Source organism: Camelus ferus, chromosome 23 (genome assembly GCF_009834535.1).
Source record: "Camelus ferus isolate YT-003-E chromosome 23, BCGSAC_Cfer_1.0, whole genome shotgun sequence".
NCBI lineage: Eukaryota > Metazoa > Chordata > Mammalia > Artiodactyla > Camelidae > Camelus > Camelus ferus.
In genome coordinates this window covers 23,749,684-23,772,867 of record NC_045718.1, presented here as the reverse complement: position 1 = coordinate 23,772,867, position 23,184 = coordinate 23,749,684, and the positions used below count along the sequence as shown (strand labels likewise).

Here is a 23,184-nt window from a genome sequence, read left to right as displayed (position 1 = left end):
CACCCAGGGAACTGAATAGGATGGATAAAGGGGAAGTATGTACCCCAGGGGTTTCAATCTGCTTACCTGATACTTACTTCTGATACAAAGCATCACGTTTATACAGATTCTTCCTTTGTGAAAAAGAAGTGTGCATGTGTGCACGCACACACACACACTGCCCCTTGTTCAATGTCATTAAGATGAGAAATAAAAATGAAATGTCAGTAAGCCAATTGAGCAAATAAAGGTGAGTAGGATAAATAGTTTCAGAAAAAGACCAACATCCTAGGATCACAGACGGAAATAAGATTTAGTGGAACAAGCACAGTCTTTAGATTTAGGAGTCTTGGTTTGGAATTCTGGATTTACCATAAAATAAGTTCATTTCTAGTATATGTGAAAATTTTATCAAGACATTCCATCTTATGGGCCATAAAACTAGTCTCAACAGATTGCAAAAGACTGAAATCTTACAGAGTATTTTTTTTTTTTTTACCACAATGGTATTAAATGGGAAGATAACAGCAGTAAATCATCCAGAAAAATCCCAAATATATGGGCAGTCTGGACTAGTGTATATCTATTAAAGAGATTAAATTTTTTTATCATAAACCCTCCCACAGTGAAAATTCCATGCATGAATGGCTTCACTGGTTAATACTACCAAACATTTTTGGAGGCAATGATATCAATGCTAAATAATTTTTTTCAGTAACTGGAAGAAGAGGGACTACTTCCCAACTTAGGTAATGAAGGCAGTGTTACTCTGATACCAAAACCAGACAATGTCACTGTAAGAAAAGGAAACTATAGACCAACAATCCTCATCATCTTGCATGTAAACAGCCTTAACAACATACAAGCAAGTCAAATTCAAGAATGTGTAAAAATAACATTCTATTGTAATCATGTAGATGCAAGTTCGATTCAACACTTGAAAATCAATAAATATAATTTGCTAGATTAACAAATTTCTAAAAATTACATGATCATCTCAGTAGATGTATAAAAGACGTCTGATAAAACTCATTATTCATTAATGATTAAAAAAACTTTCCAGAAAAGAGAAATAGCAAGGAAAGGTGTCAATTTGATATACAGCACCTAGGAAAAATCTACAGCTAACAACATACTTAATGTGAAAGACTGAGTTCTTTTCCTCTAAAACTGGAAATAAGCCAAGCCACCACTTCTATTCAGCATTATACCAGAGGCCTCATCTTGTGAAATAAAGTAAGAAAGAGAAATAAAAAGCTTCCAGATTGGAAATAAAGATGACATGATGGTGTATATAGAAAATCTTAAGGAATTTAAAAAAAAAACCTGCTAAAACTAAATTAATTGGGCATGGACACAAGATTCAAAAATTTTTACAAAAACCAATAGTATTTCTATATACCAGTAACAAACAGTTTAATTTACAATTGCATGTGAAAACAGAAACTGCCTAGGGATAAATTTAACAAAGTATGTGCAAGACCTGTATACTGAAAACTACAAATCCTTGGTGAATTAAATTTAAGGAGATTTACATAAATAAATGGGGAGATTTACCATGTTTATGAATTAGAAGACTCAATACTGTTTTTTGTTTTTTGGGGGGAGGGTAATTAGGTTTATTTATTTACCTGTTTATAATGGCGGTACTGGTGATTGAACCCTGGACCTCGTGCATGCTAAGCACATACTCTACCAATGAGCTATACCCTCCCCACCTCAATACTGTTAAGATGTCAATTCTACCTAAATGATCTAGAGATTTAATGCCATCCCAATAAAATTTCAGCAGGCTTTTAAAAATAGAAATTGACAAATTAATTCTAAAATAAATATGAAAATACAAACAACTTAGTGTAGCCAAAGCAGTTTGTAAGAAGAATAAATTTAGAAGAATAACACCACTTTGTTTCAAGGATTATAGTAAAACTATAATCAAGACAATGTGGTCTGAATCAAAGGACAGATCTAAATCAATGGAGCAGAATAGATTCTAGATGTGCACCTACACATACATAATCATTTCTCATTTGGCAAAAACGCAGCATATATTCAATTGGAAATAAAAACCTTTTTAACAAGTCGTGCTGGATTACCTGGATATCTGTATGGACAAAAAAAAAAAAAATCAACATTTACCTTATTCCCTTACATAAAAATTAACTCAGAATAAATTCTAGACTTAAATGTAAAAGATGTAACTATGGAACTTAAAAAAAAAAAAAATCTGAGTGACCCTGAAGCAGACTTCTTAGGTCAGCAGGAGAAAATCATAAAAAAAGATAAATTGGAATTTCTTCAAAAGATACTATTAAAAATAAAAAGAATAGCCACAGATTGGGAAGAAAATAATGCATTTAACAAAGAACATGTATGTCAAATTTATAAAAACATTTGCAACTGAAAAATAAAACATCCCAATTAAGAAATTAGCAAAAGATTAAAGAGACACCTCACCAAAAAAGATATATAAATAGTCATCAAGTTGAAAAGATGATCATCAATCAATTTCAAATGAAATCCATAATGAGATCATAATATATACACAGTATAATAGAGTCAATAAAAATTATGAAATCCTGCTGTGCACACATTATAAATGTCCCCTTCCCTGAAGTAGGAAAATTCCTTGATTAGAAGTTGATTTTACTCATTTGGAGCAAAGACTCCATTGTTCCTTGGCTTTGCCTTTTGGAAGTTATTTCTTGTCCATTCTCCTCCCTGGCCACCTCTGAAAGGGGTGTTGGAAATTATGTCCTCCCCACAGCATTGATAGTTCACTTCATGGTGGTGTAACTTTGGATACTTGATTGTTCTAAGCATTGAGGCTTATGTGGACTGGGCTTGTGGTTCTTAGCTATGCAAGTCCCTTAAGAGTGTAGGCTTCAAACCCATTTGTTCCAGTCAGAACCATGTGCCAGTAGCATTCTTAGTCAGAACTGACAAACTCAATTTCTTTGTTTCCGGCCCCATACCTCTTTAATGGCAGCCATCCAGAGGGTATCAAGCTTGGGGGGAAGTCCAAACCCTTAGATTGTCTTTTTTTTGCTTTTTGTTTTTAAGCAAGACTGAGTCTTACTATATCCTTGTAGCAAAATTTTCCACTGCTTGGCTTCTAGAAACACCCAATTTTCCAACATGTTGAAAGTCTGTATAACGGTACTCTATCCCTCCTTATGCCCGACTTGCTGAAGAGCCACTTCTTGCCCAAGTTTATTTTTCTTTAATAACAAGCTACACATGGCCATTAATGATCAACACATTTTAACGTTCTATTTATTATCCAACCTCCTCCACCATAGCTACAGGTCTGCCTTAGAACCTACCAAAGACTACGGCGTTAGCAAACATTTAGATGCCTAACCTCTAACCCATGTCACATAGTTGAACTTTCCTTATGGAAGTACTTCATGTCTAATAACAATTTCTATATGATTGAAGGATGTCAGAGCTACAAAAGATAAACCCTGAAATCTCAGAACCTTCCATTCATTTCTTGCTCATGTTGAGGCTGATCTGTGGCAGGGGCAGGGGTTCTGTTCTACACAGTCGTCCCCATCCCAAGTCTACTGTGCTCTGCTTTCTTCAGTGGGCGGCATCTCAAGTCTCCCTGGTTATTGGCATTCTGCTAAATGCTGGGAGAGGATGCCTTGCAGCATTTCTGCCCACATTTCACTACCAAACGAAGTCGTATGGCCACCTGAAACTTCAAAGATGTCTAAAAAATAAGTCTAGTTGGAGATAAAAAGAGTTTAGCCAGTCTCTGTCAAATAATTTAATGGTGTCGTGGGAAATTAGACATTTGTTATTTAGGGATGCTCCACCTAAAACACAGTTAAATGGAGCTGTGCTGGATCATGCAGGAGCTAAAACAAAGTCAGGAAAATGTCACCCTCTGATATTAAAGAAACTGAGAGTAAAAATGAAAATCAAAGAGCTTGGCCTGCTACATGGATGATTTGCCAATGTGCTGAGCATACATTTTCCAAATTCAATCAGAGTGAAATAGTGTATCATTAGGAAGATAAAAGTGTAATATAAATTGTACAAAAAATACAACCTTAATTTTATTGTAGTAGGTTTTATATATTATTTTAAAAAGGAGATTAAAGAGTAAAATCTGTTCGTTTTTATATGGTACTAAAGAAAGGTAGCAGGAGGCCAAATATTTCTGATGGATACAAAGGTTCCAGTCACTTAGGAGAACATGTTTTCTCTAGTTAAAAAGGATAAAGGATGATTCTCTGTACTTTATCCTAACCTGGGGACAGTATTCCTCAGGTCCATTTGCTGTAACTTTAGTCTTGCTAGAATTATGATTATTAACTTTAACAGGTATTTGGATGATGACTTATTGACGATTTATGATAAGCCAGCCACTGTTCTATGCTCTTCGAACACGTTAATTTGTTCTTCCAACAACTCTGAATTTATCCATTTTAATGATGAAGAAACTGAGTCATACTAATGAAATAACTTGTACAACAGGCTGCTGTAAATTCAGCTGGCAAGTTGCAGAGTTGGATTTGAGTGCAGACTGATCTGATGCCAAATCCCTTGATCTCAGCTAACACACGATCCTGCCTCTTGTGGGAAATAGACACTGCTACTGGAAAGGGGGAGCTCTGGGATAATGGAAATTCATCTCTCCAAGGTAAACAAATAGACTTACTTTCTGGTTTATATGTCTTGTGTAAGTCTTGATGGTTCCTGATAGCATACCCTCTGTCTTTGCAGGTGCAAAAAAAGAAAGATGATTTTAAAAAAACAATATACATCCATTTTTTGCAAGATTTACATTGTTATTAAGAGGATGCTTAAATACTTGGCATCACTCTTCATTCTATATAATAAACATCCCACAGTGGTCTCAATTTTACTTTGTGTGCTTCCTAGATCTGACATCATGTCCAAAATCACCTGTTGGAAGGGTAATATGTACACCTCTCTCTGTTAGGAATAAGTCACCAAGCTGGTCTTTAGTATCTTAAGGTAAAATACTTAATTCTACCTAAATGTCCATCAATAGAGGAGTGGATAAAGAAGATGTGGTGTGTGTATATATATGCAAAGGAATATTATACAGCCATTAAAAATGAAATCTTGCCTTTTACAACACATGGATGGACCTGGAGGTATTAGGCTAAGTGAAATAAGTCAGACAGAGAAAGACAAATACTGTATGATTTCACCTATATGTGGAATCTGAAAAAACAAAATGAATGAGCAAACAAAACAAAAACAGACTCTTGGATACAGAGAACAAACTGGTGGTTGCCAGAAGAAAGAAGGGAAGGAAGGTGGGTGAAATAGGTGAAGGGGTTTAGGAGGTAAAAATTTCATTCATAAAATAAATAAGTCACAGGGATCTAATGTACAGTGCAGGGAATATAGTCAATAATATCTTAATAACCTTGTGTTATGACAAATGATAGCTAGACTTATCGTGGTGATCATTTCACAGTATATAAAAATATAGAATCACTGTGTTGTACACCTGAAACTAATGTAATAATTGTAAGTCAATTATACTGCAATTTAAAAATAATTAATTCTATCAGAACCACAAAACACTAGGACTAATGTGAATGAAACATGCAACATACGTATAAATCTGTTCTTGATCTGGTCTTAATCATCTCATTTTATTTAAATATGAATATTCATACAACCTAATAACAAACTGTCTTCTACCCCGATTCTCTCTTGGGTTTGTACTTACTGAGCCAAGTATCAAAATCAGTAGCAGATAATTCTGCATAAACAAATTTCATTACTCCAATGTTCTGAAATTTAATGGGCAGCATGGTTCATTACTATTTTCTTTAAATATGACTAATATTTATTCCTATGCTGTTTTTACAGAACTCTTATAGATCTTACTCTGTTTGGACTTGACAATTTGATCAGTGTGTTGTCTCCCTCTTGCTGTGAGATTAATATATCTTGACCATTCTATGAATGTTTCAAAATAGACCCTCTATACCGGAATCTGACTTTTGTTTTGAAACATCTCATAAAACTGTATGATGTTCCAAAAAATATAAGCGGAAGGATGAGGATTGAGAAATCAGTTTTGTAATACAACTTACAGTAGAAGAGTGGCTGCACAATTTAATTCATTCACATTTAATCATATTTAAAACTAATTTAGACTAGCTTAAATATCAAGGAAATTCACTGGTTTATGTTATTAAATAGCAGCCCAACACTAAGGAATTATTGAACTAGGAACCTTGTGCCCACAAATAACCTTTCCTCCACCGTGGGGAATCCTACAAAATTCCAGAAACATGAGCTGATATTTTAGTAACTGTAACAGTGTTATCAAATACAAACATACATGGTGTTCTTTTCCAAAGTGAGTCTACAAACATTGGGGTTTCCTACCTAAGACTGTTTTCATTGGAGAGAGCTTCAGTAGGGTGAAAAGTTTAAACCATTAAGAGGCAGTGCAGAATGAGATTATGAAGTCGCAATATTTCTTCTGTTTTTCTTTCCTTACTGTGATTGACTTGTTTCATGATGCAGTAACTCATTTGGCCTCTTCATGCCTTAGAAGACAATTCTGCTGTGATTTTGAGTTATGTCTTTGCTTATTTTTGAGCTTCACTACCAGAGACAAAGTACTGAAAAAGACATGTTAAATAAGATACGAATTTGTTGCTGTCATCTGATTCTATTTACAAGAAACCTTCAGAAAAGGCAAAACTATGGAGACAGAAAGCACCTTAGTAATTGCCTGGTGCAGGGGTTGGGAGCAAGAGTTACTGTAAAAGGGAAGAGGGCAATTTCCTGAGCGGATGGAAGTGTGCTCAGATAGGACTGTGGTGACGGTGGCACTGCACAACTGCGGAAATGTACTGAAAGCCATAGAACCCTGTATACTAAGAAAATGGTATCTAATCATCAAAAGGCAGTTGTCCTGTGGCTCCCCTCCCTTCACTGTAAAGGCAGAGTCTTCACTGTGGCCCCCGAGGTCTGGCATGATCTGGCCCCTCACTGCCTCTATTCACTCCCTCCTCTTCCCTCACTCACCCATCCCTCCCACACTGGCCTCCTCCTCACTGTCCCTGCATCATCCCACACACCTCTCACCTCAGAGCCCTTGCACTGGCTGTTCCTTCATGCTGAGCACTCTTCCCCCATGTATTAACGTAACTCCCTCTCTCACATCCTTCAGGTCTTTGTTCAGACATCACCCCCTCAGACCACCCTATTTAAACGACAACCCTCTTCCCCATTCCCTCACTTCCTCTCCCCCTCCCCAAATGTATTTATCCACGTTGCCCTCTGACCTGCTGTATGTTTTTCTTTTACGTTGTTCACTCTGTGTCCCTGTCCATCCTCTCCCCCTGCCTCACCTCTTCCTTCAGCTAGGACAGAGCTCCAAGAGGGTGAGGCCTGCTTTTCAAAGCTGTATATCCTCAGCAGTGGCACAGAGCCTAGCACATACCAGGGACACATTAGCTAAAGTAATGAATGGCAGAACTCTGGGCCCTGTGTCTGAGCCCCTGGCTACAGGAGGAGCTGGCTGGCTAGGGCACGAGACTGGGCCGAGGGTCTGCCTGCTCATGTGCTGGACCCCATGGATGGGGAAGGGTGGGGTGGCCCCAGACAGAGCAGTGACTCAGACATTGTTTTTGCTTTTGGACCTGCGTGTCCAATCTCACACAATGCCCAGGAATCTCTGCTAAGGGGCCCATGAGGGCTGAGAAGCAGCTGAGTAGCTGAGACCCTGAGGGCCAGACAGGGGACAAGAGCCAGCCAGATGTTCCAGCATGTCCTCACTGACTGCCAGGATCCTCCCACAGTCAGCATCAGGGGATTCCACCTCAGCCCAGCCTCTGTTTCAAAATCCACTCATCCCACAGACATTGAGCTCTTGCTTTGCACCCAGCCCTGTGCTGGGTAACTCTGGGGACCTAGTGTTGATGAAGACTCTGCCTTCCTGGGGTTCTCGGTCCCCAGATGGTGATAACCCCAGGTGAGCGAGGGTCAGGGGAGCCAGCAGGCTGTGGGAGCCCAGAGGCGGCACCTGATGCAGTCTCAGGGGGGGTCAAAGAGGGCTTCCGGGGAAAGGATCTCTGAGATCTCCCGTAGTAAGGATCAGCCAGGCAGAAGGGAGAAATTGAGGGCTATTATTGGGAAAGAGGTGGTAAGCCACAGTCCTGGAAATGAAAGCGATGCAGAGTGGCTAATCCTCTTCTAGTCCAGAGCAGGGGTGATTTTGACCCCAGAGGATATTTGGCAGTGTCTGGAGACATTTTTGGTTGTCATGACTGGGGAGAGCTGTGTGAGCTACTGACATCTAGTATGTAGAAGCCAGGGAAATGCTCCCACACATCCTGCAAGGCATAGGACACCCCTTACCCCAGTCCCAGCCGACAAAGAATTATCCAACCCAAAATGTCAATAGTGGCAAAGTTGAGAAATCCTAGTCTAATCTGAAGAAAAACCAGATCCTGCTGGCCTTGATATACTAAAGAATTTGTACTTTATCCTGAAGGCAAAAAGATAGACTTGAAAGGTTTTACTCAGAGATGGAAGAGAAATTCTGGGTATGTCTGACAACTCAAGAGAAATCAGGGTGCCCTGAGCCCTAGTCTCTCTGATCATCTCGCCACCCCAACCTCCCACAATAAACAACAGAAATTCAGAGTAGGAAACACCTGCTGTCGGCAAGTCTGGGAACCCTCTGAGGACAGGAATGGGCACGACCTCAGTAGAACATTTCTGGAGCTGCCTCCGGGCCAGGCCCAGGCTGGGGTGGCTCCGCCCAGGCATGCTGTGCTCTTTCACAGCAATCTCGTCCTGGTGCCCTCCCCGGATAGCATTATCTTGCCCTGCCTCTGCGCTCCTTCAGTCCCTGGCACAGACTTTCATCAGCACCCTTGTCATTTAGGACCTTAAGTCTTTTTATCCGTCAGTCTCCTCTCCCACTGCACTGAAGGCAGGGACAAGGCTGGAGCTTTTGTGGCCCATCGTCTGGCCCTTTTGTCCAGTCCCTCTGCTTACCACTGGGGATGTGAAGACTCAAAGAGGGAAAGGACTTGCCCAAAGTCACACACAGTCAGCTTCATTCTCACATCCCAACCCGCACTCCTCTCCCCTGTGCTGCCTCCCACGTGACAGTGTCATCCTAGTGGATGAGTCTACACAGCACCTTGCTGTCACTCATTGATTCCAGGTACCTGAAAGGTGGCTACCTGAACTGCCTGGTGTGCTCTGCAGCCTCAGTTTAGTTGCAGAGGTAATAGGCAGAAGTCATCAGTGCCTGGACTAATTCCCCCATAAGACTAGTTTATGCTAAAAGCATTCTCATCCCAGACCTGACCACCTTGGGTTGGTGATGTCCTGTGACTTCTGCCTGGGGTGGATCCCAAACCTAACCTGGGTGATTTTCTGTAAGCACCTCACCTTAGTCTCACTGATCCTTGGCTTCTAGTCTGTAAAATGAGTCTGTTGGCCTCCACAGCTGGTGCCCTTTATTACAATGTTTACCTGACTTCCCCAGAACTAGAAAACTAGTTAGTCATTGTCCACATCTTGAGTACCAAGCAAGATCCTGAATGCCGGACCACTCTAAGAACAATCTTGGAACCTGGAATCTCTGAGTGGAGAACCCAGGACATCTGGGTACCAGTCTGTTCTGCTCTGTGCCAGCCCCCCACTCAGCCAAGAACCTGGTGGTTTTCAGGCACTAGTGTGCAGGGCATCCAGAGCACAACAGGGCCCAGCTCCCTGCACTGCTGGCCACGTGGCCTGGGTCTTGCCCGGGCTTGCTATGCATATTCCCTCTGGGCAAGGCACCCACTGCCTTGGATTCCATGGAAAGGGTCAGGAGACACCTGAGGCCTCCAGGTAGGGAAGAACCCCTTAGCCCTACCTCTGCCTTTGTACTTGACCAGAACCTCTACCCCAGTCCCCTCCTGCTCAGCTGATATCCTCTGGATTTTTCAGTATATTACTTTTAATTAATCTGAGACCCTCACCGTACTTTGAACCAATGGTAGAGTGGTATGCATTGCTGTTCTAATTCTTTGAATCTTAAAATGAGTAGAAAGACACACAGAAGGATAAATCACAGGATAATGATACTAGAAATTAACTTTCCCAGTTAGACAGTTTTCCATATTATCTACCACTGAGGCTTTTTTAAAAAAATAATCCACATTAAAAAAAAAAGTTGGATCTTTTATTAAATTTATGAGATGCCATTCACTAAAAATAAGTCATCCTCTCTAAACTTAAAAGTAAAGAGACTTCTTGAGTAATACATTTGGTGGTAGAGAACTTTTCAGAAGGTCCTAGTCAGTAACCTAGTCTAAAATTTAACTTTCTCTTGGTTACCTACTATTAACAGAGTGCCTAGGAAATAGTTCTCACTTGAGCATCACATTGCTCCACAAAAAGTTAGGATGGACAACATCCTTTTTCTCATTTGAAAGAAACTGAAGCTCATGAAACTCTTCATGTTCAAAGAACTTATCATGGTGGGCCTATGACAAAAGTCTAGCCTTCTAACTTTTAAGTGTTAATAAATAAAATGGTGAAGATCTTGAGTTCTGCTGTCAGAACAAAATGGGTTAAAATTCTGGCTGTCTTTTAATTGCTGGGGGCACTGGATAAATTCAACTCTTCATCACTCAGTTTTTTTATCTTTAAGTTAGGGATAATAATAGTGCCCACTTCATAGAATGGTTGTAAGAATTAAGTGAGTGCCTGTGCAATGCCCGGCTTATAATAAGTACTCTTTGTATGTTTGCTGTTGTAATCAGCCTTGTCCTTTTCATGCTATAGAGGCAACCTCGGGAAAGTGGTAAAAGCTTGGCTTTGGAATCAGCCAGACGGTTTCTGATTTCTGCTTTATCACATGACTTTTATGTAAGTTATTTCCCTATAAACTCTTCTGGCCAGTTTTGTCATATGTGAACTTGTAAGGGAGATTATGAAGATTAAAGTCCTGGTCTATAGAACAGGAGGTTTAATAAAAGTTCAATTTTTTTATTCCACCTAGAACCTCTCTCAGAAAGTCTATTTACTAAGTACTTAATTTTACAGGATGCATTTTGTCCCTTGTTTATATAAGCCATCTTTTTCAACAAGGTATCACCAGTACCTAGTACAGCGCCTGCATCTTATTAGGTGTCGGACAAATATGTATTTCATGTTGTGGATTCTCTGAAACTTAGGATGGCCAGAGAGGATTTCTTGAAGGAGACAGGATTTAAGTGGATCTTGAATAATGTTTGGAAAGATGGTCACCTTATAAGAATAAAGAATGATATTTAGGAGACCTGCTCCCAACGACAAGCAGACCACAAAACCTAAACTTCAAATATGGGCAAGAATGATGATCCTTGTAGAAGTTCTAGAGGCAATAACCTTCAGACCTGACACAGGAGGTATTTATTCCATGGCAGGAGTGACATGTATCCTGGAAGGAGCACAGGGAAAAGTGAATGTTTGGTGGTGGTTTTAGAAATGGAAAAAAAGTTATCTTTTCCATCTTTTGAAAGGGGTGGAAGAATGGTTCATTAGGCTGTATTCACAATTCTGATTGAATAAAATTTAATAAACCAGTTGTTCTTCCATATATTTTCTTTACTTGGATTTTTAACCTTTCTGTTTGGATTGGAATCATTCCACTGATGTTAATAATATTCCACACAGAGATAGAAAGAAGCTTTGGAAACATCACTGTCTTATAAGCTACAATATTGTCAGGAGATAAAGTCTTTTTAATAACAGGAAAAAGTGCAAAGGCATTGGTGTTCCTCTGGAGGTGTCAACAGGTTGGGGTGTTAGTTGAGGTGGCGGACAAGCGGCTGCAGAAATTTCATTGCATTTTTCTTCTCCACAGGTCTCCTTGACTATAGGTGCAGAGTTCTCCCATGGCTAAGGGAAGATGATGTGTGGTAGGAATTTAAAGTGCAAAGGGCATGGAAACTGTGGATATTGCCAGAGGTTTTTCAAGGGTGTGAGTCCAGGTGTCCTGATTTTGAAATTTCCTTTTGAGGCTACCTCCCACTCTGTTAGAGGACAATGATTGATTTCTCTGTTTATTCTCATGCTTGAGCTAGAAAAGGATGAGGTTGATTTGAGAGCTTCGGATTACGTTTGACCACTTGCTTAAAAGGACTTTATCTATTCATAAACTCTTTCTCTTCCTTATTTCTTTTGTAAAAACAACTCATTTCCATTCCCAGTGACCAGACTCTGGAGTTTGTCACCATTCAGAACTGCTATACTTGAAGTCAACTCAAATCCTTCCATTCTCTGGCCATAATGTCTTAGTCAGTTACATTCTTTCTTTCTATTCTATGATCTTAAGAGAAATTTGGAATTCCAGGACCCTTTTCTTTTATCTTCACTTATCAGTTGTTGTTTTTTTTTTTTTTTTTTCAATAATTCAACCCTCCCCTCCAGCTGGATTTGGAATTCCAAGACCCTTTTCCTTTATCTTCACTTATCAGTTTTTTTTTTTTTCCAGTAATTCAGCTCTCCCCTCCAGCTGGTTCTGTGGTTCACATTCTAACCTTTTCTCTTACCAATAATATACATTTCAATCTATCATTACCCCTGCCTTGTAAAATTCCAACCATGGATGAATACCATGGGTCCTGCGCCAGAAAAGTAAACTTCTACCCAATGCTTCCCCAGTTTCTTTTTATTCTTAGAACACCTTAATACTTAATTCTGAGAAGAAATGAAGGCCATCAAAATAAGAGCCTTCTCAACATCTGTCTCTAAAATTTTCACCTGCATCCATATTCACTCTTCCTTCTTCTCTTTTAAAAGACATGATGTCCCTCTTTCTAAAGTTAATCTCTCTACCTGAGTCCTCTGTATTCCACCTACCCTCTCAAAGACTTTCCATATTCATGTTCCAATCTCTCTCCTATCACATTCTTTATTGTCTCCTTCCTGTGAACATTAAGCTTGCTTAAATCTCTCCTGTTTAAAAACAACAAAAATATCTACTCTCATCTTTCTTTTCCATTAAGGACACCTCTCTGAAGGCATTATCTACTCTCACCCCTCCACTTCCCAATAACCCCTTACTATTTATAATTTTCTATATGGTTTTCCACCTTTACAAGTCAGTTACAATAGATTTGTTCTCACTAAGGACTGCAATGATTTCTTATAGTTAAATTCAATGGAAAATTACTATTCCTTGTAACTTTCTGTAGCATTTAACATTGGTCCTCAGTTCCTTTCTCTTGTAATCTTTCCTTCCTTAGTGTCTGTGATACTACGCTTTTCAGTTTTCTTTTTTTCCTTTTTTTTTTTTTCTTGTTCTATTTTTCCTTGCTAATTTCTCTGACTCAGTCTGTTTTGCTAGCTTGTCTTCTTTTGGCCATTTCTTAAAAGTTGATGTCTCTAAGGACTTTATTCTCTATTCTCCTCTTTATTATAGATAATCCTTCCAGTCAGTCTCATTAAGTTCCATGGTTCAGTTTTCCACCCATTTGCTGATGACTCCCAGATGTACGTCTATTCCAGAAGCTCTTGTGAATAACAGATTTATGAATTCAGCTCCTCTTGGATTTCCAACAGGTACATGTCTGCCTTAATCTGCTCAGGCTGCCATAACAAGATATCATAGAATGGCTAGTTTAAACAATATAATTTTTTGTTCTCATAGTGGTGAAAACTAGAAGTCTGAGATCAGGGTGCCAGCATGATTGGGCTCTGGTGAGGCCATCTTGCTGACTTGCAGAAGGTCATCTTTTCATTCTGTCTTCATGTGATGGGCGCAGGAGGGGTCTTTTTCTTCCTTTTTTTTTTTTATAAGGCCACAGTCCTATCAGATTAAGGTCCTACCCTTATGTTCTCATTTAACCTTAAGTATTTCCACAAAAGCCCTATCTCCAGATATAGCCACATTGGAGATTAGAGCTTCAACATAAATTTGGGCAAGGAAATGGAATAATTCAGTCCAAAGCAATGTCCAAAATTGAACTCATTGGCTTCATATTAAAATCAGTTCGATTTTCGGTGTCCCCAATTTTAATAAATAGCACCAGGGACAGTATAATGTAATAATAAAGAAAACAGATGCCAGAGCCAGTCTTCTTGGGCTCAAATCCAGGTTCTTATCTTTTACTAACAATTTGCTCCTGGGCCCCAGTTTTGTTCATGCATAAATGGGATTATTGTATAGTATTTATCCCATAGGAATATTGTTAGGATTAAATGAATTGATATAATCTTTGAAACAGTGCCAGGCACATGGATATAATTGTCAAAACAGTGCTCAGTACACAAATGAACTTATTTACAAAACAGAAACAGACTCAGACAGACATAGAAAACAAACTTATGTTTACCACAGGGGAAAGGAGTTGGGTCAGGGATAAATTAGGAGTTTAGGATCAACAGATAACAAACTACTAAACATAAAATAGATAAACCACAAGGTCCTACTGTATAGTACAGGGAACTATATTCAATATCCTGTAATAAACCATAATGAAAAAGAATATATATATATATGTATAACTGAGTCACTGTGCTGTACACCAGAAACTAAAACAACATTGTAAATCAACTATACTTCAAATTAAAAAAAAAAAAAACACGGTGCTCAATAACATCAATTATTATTATTTTCATCCACCTAATAGGATAAACTAAATGCCTTCACATCATCCTTGACCCTTACCTCTCCCCTCTCTCTGGTATTTACTCAACGTCTGGGCTCTGTAGTTTCCATCTCCTCAGTCCTCTGGGACTGACTCATGCTCTTCATCCCCTTACCTTTTCCAGGCCAGGAATCACTCCTATTTCCTGGATTACCACAATGACATATTAACTAGTCTTCCTTGGCTGACCTCCTTCCAGTCTAGTCTCTCACCACATCCAGAGTGTTTTTCCAATAATGCAAATCTCTCCAGGTCAGTTCTCTGTCTAAATCCATTCAACGATTCTCCAGAAATCTTTATCGTGGTCTACAGGCCCTTCCCGATGTTGCCATGCTTAGCTTTACATGTTAGCTTCATTTCTTTCCAGTCACCAGTTTTCACTCCATGTGGTAGCTACACTTTAAACTACTTTATGTACTGTGAGGCAGTGCTTCCCAAGAAGCTTTTTTACTTCACAACACCCAGAAAATGATCATAGATTCAGGGGACACTGGGGTAAACCAACAAGTTTGCTAGTGTTGAGGGGCAGCGGGCCTGAGAGCTCACCAAGCCCCTCTAGGGTGAGGGAGTCAAGATTTAAACACGTCTGTAACCTTCTCACAGCACAGACACATAATAGGGCACGTGAGTCTGAAAGCTGTGTCTAATGACAGATGGCCACACCAGTGCCATGAATTCCACTGTCCATTCCTAAAGGGACACCTTATCCACTGCCCAAACTCCTCCAAAGTGCAGATGAATCCCTCATATCCCACTTTATTTTTTATTACTCTATAAGACTACGATAACAAAACCCTGAGTTTAAATGTCTAACTAAATTTTAATAAAAAATGTTATTAAAAATGTAATATAACATAAATAAGGTAAGTTATATGCTTCATTATGATTTGTAAGCTCCTTGGAAAAGGATGGTATCTTCGCTCTGTAAAATTTTGCATCATCTCTGAATATATGTTTTAATTAATGAAGGAGCAAAGTCATGAGACAGGATTCAAACAGAAGGCAGCAAGAAAGAAACCAGATGACAAGAGAGGAGATGTTCTAAGTGAGGGCAGGGAAGGAGTTAGTGGAGGGCAGAAAAAGGTGAAGCCAGAAGGAATTCCTGGAGCCAGGAGAGCAAACTAGAGGTACTCCTCAAGGGCGCTCGCAAATGATAGGTACTGAACCCCTCACCTCACACAATTCTAGGTGCTCAGTTAGGAATTGGACGAGCTGCCTTCGTGTCATTCATAAATAAGCAAGAAAAAATTAGACAGAGAGAAAACGAGAAAGAGGAAAAGTAAGAAAAAGAAAGATCCTCACATCTCATTTTAGATCCTAAACTCCTAATTTATCCCTGACCCAACTCCTGCTGAGAGCCTACCGCTTCATGTCTGGGTTTTTTTTTCCCGTGTGTTCCAAAGAACAGCTACGTGTCCCCTTTCAGAACTTATGCAAAAACATGTTCCTGAGGAACTTTCCACAGATATTGATAATACAATAATAGATAAAGGCTTAGGATCAAGCGGGAACATAGGAAAATCTGCAGTTTGTAAGAATCCAATACTGATATAAAATTAATTCTCAACAGTGCCTAAAAATTCTGACCAATGCTGTTGCCTCCTGTACTTAATTACACTGACATAAGAAAACAAACACTTTTTACATAGTAAACCAATTTCCTTTTTAGTTAATACAGTTGCACCTGCCTTAGGCACCAGAATAAACTAGCAAGATAATTGCTTTCCTGAAATCCAGAGGGTGTAGCTCTGGGTATGCTTGGCTTTTGGCAGCAATACCAGAGTGACTCTAACTAAATGGTAGATATTTAGATTGTAGGTTCATTTGGGAGGAAATTTTTAAATGCTCGCAAGCATCAGAATCTCTATATACAAATAATAAATCCCACTATATCATCGAAAAAAAAATGTGTCTTAAATGCATGATTACCTTACCCTTTTGGATTCTTGACTCAAGTCTATTTCAAACTCTATGAATAATTGAGAATTAACTTGACATTTTAACATCTCTATTCTTGGAAATAACGATTCCACGAATTCCAAAGTGCTTTTTAAAGATAACTCAGTTTATTTAACATTTAATATCTTGTTACATCTTTGGGACTAATAATATATACACAGACATAAATTAATCCCTGTTCTTCCTTTAAGCTAACTTATCTGATTTTGAATTACAACTTATTTTTAAACAAAATTTTTACTTGAGAGGAACATATCTGATATGAGAAAAGTGGTTATAAGAATTTAGGATTGTAAAATAAATTCTTCAGAACAGGATATGTTGGCATTTTCTACTAATAAATATCAAAATCAAATCATTAACTGACACAAATTACACAAGTAATGTCAAAGGGAAATTTAAGTAAACTTACTAGGTAAGGAATTATAACAAACTGACTAGTTAACAAAATAGATTTGAAGCCTATTATTGTATTAAGAATTTGGTTTATTATCATCTCTCTTTATCACCCTTTTCTATTCATCTACCCCCTTTCCACTGTATTTCTGTCTTTTTTGATTCTTTCCCCTTAGTTGCTAATATATTCAAATGACCCAATCATCAAGTAACAAGAACAAAAAGACAAACAAATATTCTTGGTCCCTACTTCCTCCTCTGGCCACCAGCCTACTTCCCTTTCCTCTTTAGGCAAATTTACCTTTTGGGGGAGGTGAGGTAATTAGGTTTATTTATTTATTATTTATTTTAATGAAGTACTAGGGTTTGAACCCAGGACCTCATGCATGCTAAGCATACACTCTACCACTATGAGCTGTACCCTCCCCCATTCAGCCAAACTTATTTAAATGGCAACATTTTCCAGTCTTCTGTATCTCCTCAACTATTCTTTAGTCTTCCGCACATTACAGTTTGCCTTTCTCCTATTTTCCTGCTGAAACTGTGGTCAGTAATTTAACTGAAAACCTTTCATCTCCATATCTAGGAGATTCACCGCTATCGTCCTTTTGCTCTCAGCAGCGCTTGATATCACTGACAACATCTTCTTGATTTTTGCCCTTGAAATGGTAAAACCCAGCCAAGGCATCTGGGTTCGGGCCCATCCAGGAATGGTAGGATACACAGTTGCTGGTAAAATAAATAAATAAATCTGTAAAAATCCCAGAAGTGAAGAGGGCGTTTGCAATCAGTAATAACAGGCTCAGTGTCTAAGTAGTTGTGGTTTGATGTCTGTGCGAAGAAAGCAGATGTGGCCTTGAACCTGCAGGAGGCAAGCAGCTGAAACTGAGATGCTTGCATTTAAGCAGCACAAGGAAAAGGGGACCTCAGTGAGAAAGAGGATAGAGCACTGAAGAGGAAAACAGCAGACGTATGTGGCAACTGTAAACTTGCAGTTTGGGCCTGCATACTTATGGGACACAAATGTTGCAGTAATGCCTCAGCTGAAAAAGTAGTAAAAACTGGTTCCAGAACAATAAAATGAGGAAAATATTGCAACATTTTAAAAACTAAGGGTACCTGGGATTCCTTAGAAAACAATCCCTGTTGAACACAATTTCACGATAAAAGTAACAAACCACAAATTGGCGACTCAGGGATTCAGCTTCATTTATCTTGAAACACTGTCATCTTAAAGTCCTTTCTTCTAACTAGAAGCACAGGAGTGAGAGTGGAGAAAGTATATCTGCTTTTAATTGCCTCTGACTGGGACTGACACGTGAATTTTACATACATTCCATTGGTGAGAATTCATCATATGACACCACCTTGTTAGAGGGGGGCTAGGTAATGTGTCTAGCAGCGTGCCCAGAAGAAGGTAACAATTTTGTGGACATATAGCAATTATCTTTGCCACATTGTCCTATCAAAGAGATTAGTAAGAATTATCGATTCTGCCTTGGATATCAGTAACTAATCCATCTTCTTCTCCTTCCCAAACGTCTTCAAGCTTGTTAGGCTGTCATCAGCTTTCACTTGGAATACTGCAGTAACCTCCTGACCTGTCTTCCTACTGTTTCTTTCTGCCACTGTCAAAATTCTTTGATTGTAAATAATACTACCTCTAGCTAGCTTAGGAAAAATTGGGAAATTACCATACAGGTCTGTTTATCATCTTATGGTCTTGTGAATGAAAAATACTGCAAACCATATCAGTAAACAAAGAATGCTGAAGCCATCAATCAAGTCATCAGCCGCTGCCTGCCACCACCCTCCTCCAGTGAAGACAAGCCTGCAGCCCAGCCTCTGCAGCCACTCACAATGGTGCACTCTGAGGGGACTCAGAATAAGAAAGGACAAGATACTGGCCCGAGATAGCTAGATGCTTGTCAAAGGAATGAATTCAATGAGCCCAAATGTTTGCTTCCTCCCATACACAGAAAACCACTAAATTCTTTAACTTGAGATGCCTGATTTTCTTTAGAAAACAAGCAGTCTTTTATTGTTCTAACTACTTGGTCTTTGCTGTAAAGCTCCTATATATCCTAGCTCCTCCCCTACCTCTTCTGAGCAGTCCCTCAGAGTGATCTGAGAGGCTGTCATCCCGGCTTGAGTCCTCCCACCAAATAACACATAACTCTCAACTTTTAGGCTGCATGTTTATTTCAGTTGACAGACTCCAGAAGCAATAAGAAAGCTAAACCCAGGAAAGTCCTGGAAAAAGAGATTGAAAGGGTATTAGGTCAGATATCCGCAGTTGGCCTTTGTCTTATTTGGCCTCTGTTTAAGAGGAATTTTTTTCCCTCCCAATCCACAGTGGTGTTTCCTGTCTTAATGTTGCAATAGTATTCAGTTGCTTTTCCTCCAATATGGTACCATTTGTAGAAAGCTTTGGCATAGAATTCTTCTGTATATAAGGACTAGGACCCAATCTAAGTCACCTACTACTTTTTATCTCCCACAGACCCTAACCTAAAGTACGATGTTTTATACAATCCTGGCCGAGTGATTCCTCAGTAAACATTCGACAAATCAGTGAATGGACAGCAACATTATGCCATTTTATTCCACTGTGGGCATATTGTTAACCAATTCCGACCTAAGAGTTCTTGCACTGATTCAGACTAGTGAGTCTTTCATCCTTCAAGAAAATTTCTCATGACGGCTAAGTTTCTAAAAAGAGGGACAACTGACCCTTTATTTTCTTGATTTTATGCTCCACGATATACCTTATCAGTTGCGGCACCATAAAATAACTACGTTGTGTCCTGTGTTTGACCTCATTGGAAAGCTCCGTGTATTTGTCATTGCAGATCTCTGTTAACTCAGAGCTTGCTAAGTGCTTTGGCACCCATTAATTACTCTGACTCTCAAAATTTTCTTGTTAAGAAAATGTTAATAAAATTTAGCTTAATAGATAATTGTATAGTATCTTAGAAACTATTTTATATGTATTAATGCTTTTGTTTTTCGGTCTTACAACAATCCCATAAGTAACTAGAGATGAAACTAGTTTTTTCCCCAAGGCATTTTCCCCTTAGTGTTATCTCAAAGCTCAAATCTGATAGCTGATTTTGTTATCAAATCCCACATAATATCACTGTCCCACATAGCATCTAGTGAAACAGCTTTCTTGGAAGCGAAAACAAACATCATCAAGAAAAAAATGGACTGTAAATAAATCACACCTCAATTAAAATAAATCCAAGGAAAAGAAAAAGGAAAAAAATGGAACGTGCTTCGGAGGCAGCATAGAGTGGTGGTAACAAGTGTGAGCTCTAAAACCGGACTGCCTACAACCATGTCTAAGCCTCCTAACTTTTTGGCTGTGGCACTTTGGGCAGGTTAATTTATCCATAAAAATGGATATAATAATAGTACTTAATTCAGAGTTTTGAAGTTTGTTGAGAGAATTAGATTAGGTAATGGCTGAAGAGTATCTGGTACAGTGTGTAAGTACATGGTAAACACCTATGCCCATTGGAAAGGCTGTATGGGGTATTGGGTTAGAGCCTGACTCTGGACCCATGGCACTAGGGTTCAAAACCCAGCTCTACTTTTTTACTATCTGTGTGACCTTGGACAATTGACTTAAATTCTCTGTGCTTTAGTTTCCTCATCTATTTAAATTGGGACCACAATAGTACCCACTTCATAGAATTGTTGTGCAGAATAAATGAGCTAATAAGCTATAAGATGCTCAGTAAGTTGTTAATTAAATATTGCTTCCTATTAGAGGAGACCCTCAAGATTTTTTCCAGGGTTGAGTACTTAATACAGTTAAGCCTGACCAATCTTGTTGTTTTCTTTGAAGTTGGCAAGTCGATATATGTATATTTAAATAAACTCCAATGTTTTCAAATAAATTTATCATTTTTATTGTTGACATTTATTAAATTCCAGCTAAAGTTATTGAGCTTACTCCCAGCAAAAAGCAGAAGCAGAAGGAAACCACCCAGTAACCTAGCATGGCATATACAGCTCCTTATCCACTCACTAGCAAGCAAGTCTTTGTTTCTAGCAACCGACATTTTCTTATTCTTGAAACTGGTATTTTGATATGTAGGGTATCAGACAGATGTGGGTTGCTGCATCCCAGTTTCATTCAAACGACTACAGATCTAGTGCTTTTGTTCTTTTTCAATCTCCTGCAATGTGCCAGGTAGGTGAACAGACATCTGTTGCCATGAGGGGTTAAACATAGACAGATAGATAGACGGTAGATAGATAGATAAATAGATTTTCAGCTCTGTTATTGAACCAAGCTATTTACGCCAGTTAAATGCACTTCCCCTTTCCCAAATAGCTTTCCAACCAAACAGCCTCAATCCACAAGATTTCTCTTATTTGAAAACTCTTTGTTATATTATTCAACATCAGGAGAGACTGTAGAGGTTGAAAAATCATTATTGGAATACATGGGAGTTGGAACTAAACATATCTAGGAGAAACCAGCACATTTGGAAAAGAGAAAGGAACTATTTCATCTTTAGAGAAACAAAGCAATAAAAATACCTGTACTTGATTCTGCTCTTACAATGTCCTGGTTACTTCTAAAATTCTCTTTAGACCCACAGTTGACTGGGCTGAAGAGAGGATGTTTTCACATCCTGTGGTCTGTGTAACCCCTTCCTGCTTTATCTGCACTGCAGTGGCAGGTCCCTGCAAATAGTCACAGGCAGCACTTCTGAAAGAAGTCTCCTTGCTCTGCGAGCCACCTAGAAGTGCACAGAGATGCACATGAAAGTTGTGGGCTCAACCATCCATTGTCACTTCCAGTTATAATGATCTCTGATTAAATGTATGTATCTAAGCTCATCTTAAGCCCATAGTATGTGCTTTCTTTAGAGCTTACTGGGTTTTGGAGCACAACATTTACTTCAATGTATATTTTATAACTGCCTTATGAATTTAAAAATATTTTATTTTCATTACAATCTCGTAAGAGAATTGCCACAACATGCATAACCAAAACTAGGATAGAGACTAGGCAATGAAAACCCCTTTATATGAACAAGGGCGTGGCTGCTAACAAATGCAGCTCCTCACTTGGGGAGGCAGTCAGAAGATGGTTGTTTCTTGCTGATTAAGGCTAGTTGCCAGACCGACCTGACGGATTGCATCTTGTCCCACTTTGCTTTCTGTGCACTGGAGGTAAGGCTTCTCTCTCCTGAGGGATCTTAGGAACCAATAAAATGCTAGAAAACAGGTGGAACCTTCAGCACAGAGCAGGTGTAGTGAGATCCTGCATTCTGGAGCTTGAAAGGAATCTTAGAGTAATTGGTAAAGGTCCCTCATTTTTCACATAAAGAAACTGAGATCCAGAGAAGGTAATGCACTGCCCATGGCCACAGAGAAAGTATGTGGGGCAACCTGAGCCTAGAGGCCAGCTTTCTTCTCTAGAAGCTAGTTTTCTCCCCCTTTACCATTTTCCTTCACCCTCTGTGAAGATCTGTGAGGATTCACTTGCTGGCTTCATTGTGGGAGACTGGGCTCCAGGATCAGCAACCATCATTTTATCCACTGGAAATTCTTAGCTATAGCTAGGCTGGCAGAGTGGATATTGTATGAATTTTAGAGTAAAATCTCAGAGCTGTTGCTTATTAGCTGTGTGAGGTAGGGTAAATAACTTCATCACTTTTAATTCAGTTTCATCATATCTACATCAGAGAGTTACTATTTCCACCCAGTACTGAATACTCAATACCTTTTGGTTCTTTCCCTCCACTTGTTTACCTCCATGAAGTTCCATATCTTTTGTCACAGCTTCTTGAAACAAAATAAAACAAAATAAGTTAATAATATAAATATATCCTCTTAAACTGCTACCCTTGGGTCTAAATTTAAGGGGCACTACGTATAATAATCACTTAATAATTAATGCACATTTTCATTTTAGACAGGGCTGAAAGAAAGCATTTCTGCTCTATTTTTCACTTGAGACTGTAGTATATCAGTGACCCTGAGTCTAGTTACAAAAGGCAACTGGAATGGTTCAATTATTCAGGTAAAAACACAACACATAGCCTAGATTTTTCTAATTCTTTTAATAAGCTCCTGTCTTTGAGGAGTTTGTGTTCTTATTCTGAGGGGAAAAAAGCCAACAATAAGGAAGTTGAAACTATAGGCATATTTTGTTTTGCTTTACTTTACTGCA

The 23,184-nt window shown here is 38.9% G+C and overlaps 1 long non-coding RNA gene across 2 annotated transcripts in view; it reads left to right on the top strand.

Moving 5' to 3' along the window:
- LOC116659239 overlaps positions 1-23,184 on the top strand; it is a 54,649-nt gene that overhangs the window by 6,942 nt on the left and 24,523 nt on the right. For both annotated transcript variants that reach the window (XR_004314477.1, XR_004314478.1), the window contains exon 2: positions 4,468-4,633. This is a non-coding gene — a long non-coding RNA (uncharacterized LOC116659239). The remainder of the gene's footprint in view (positions 1-4,467; positions 4,634-23,184) is intronic.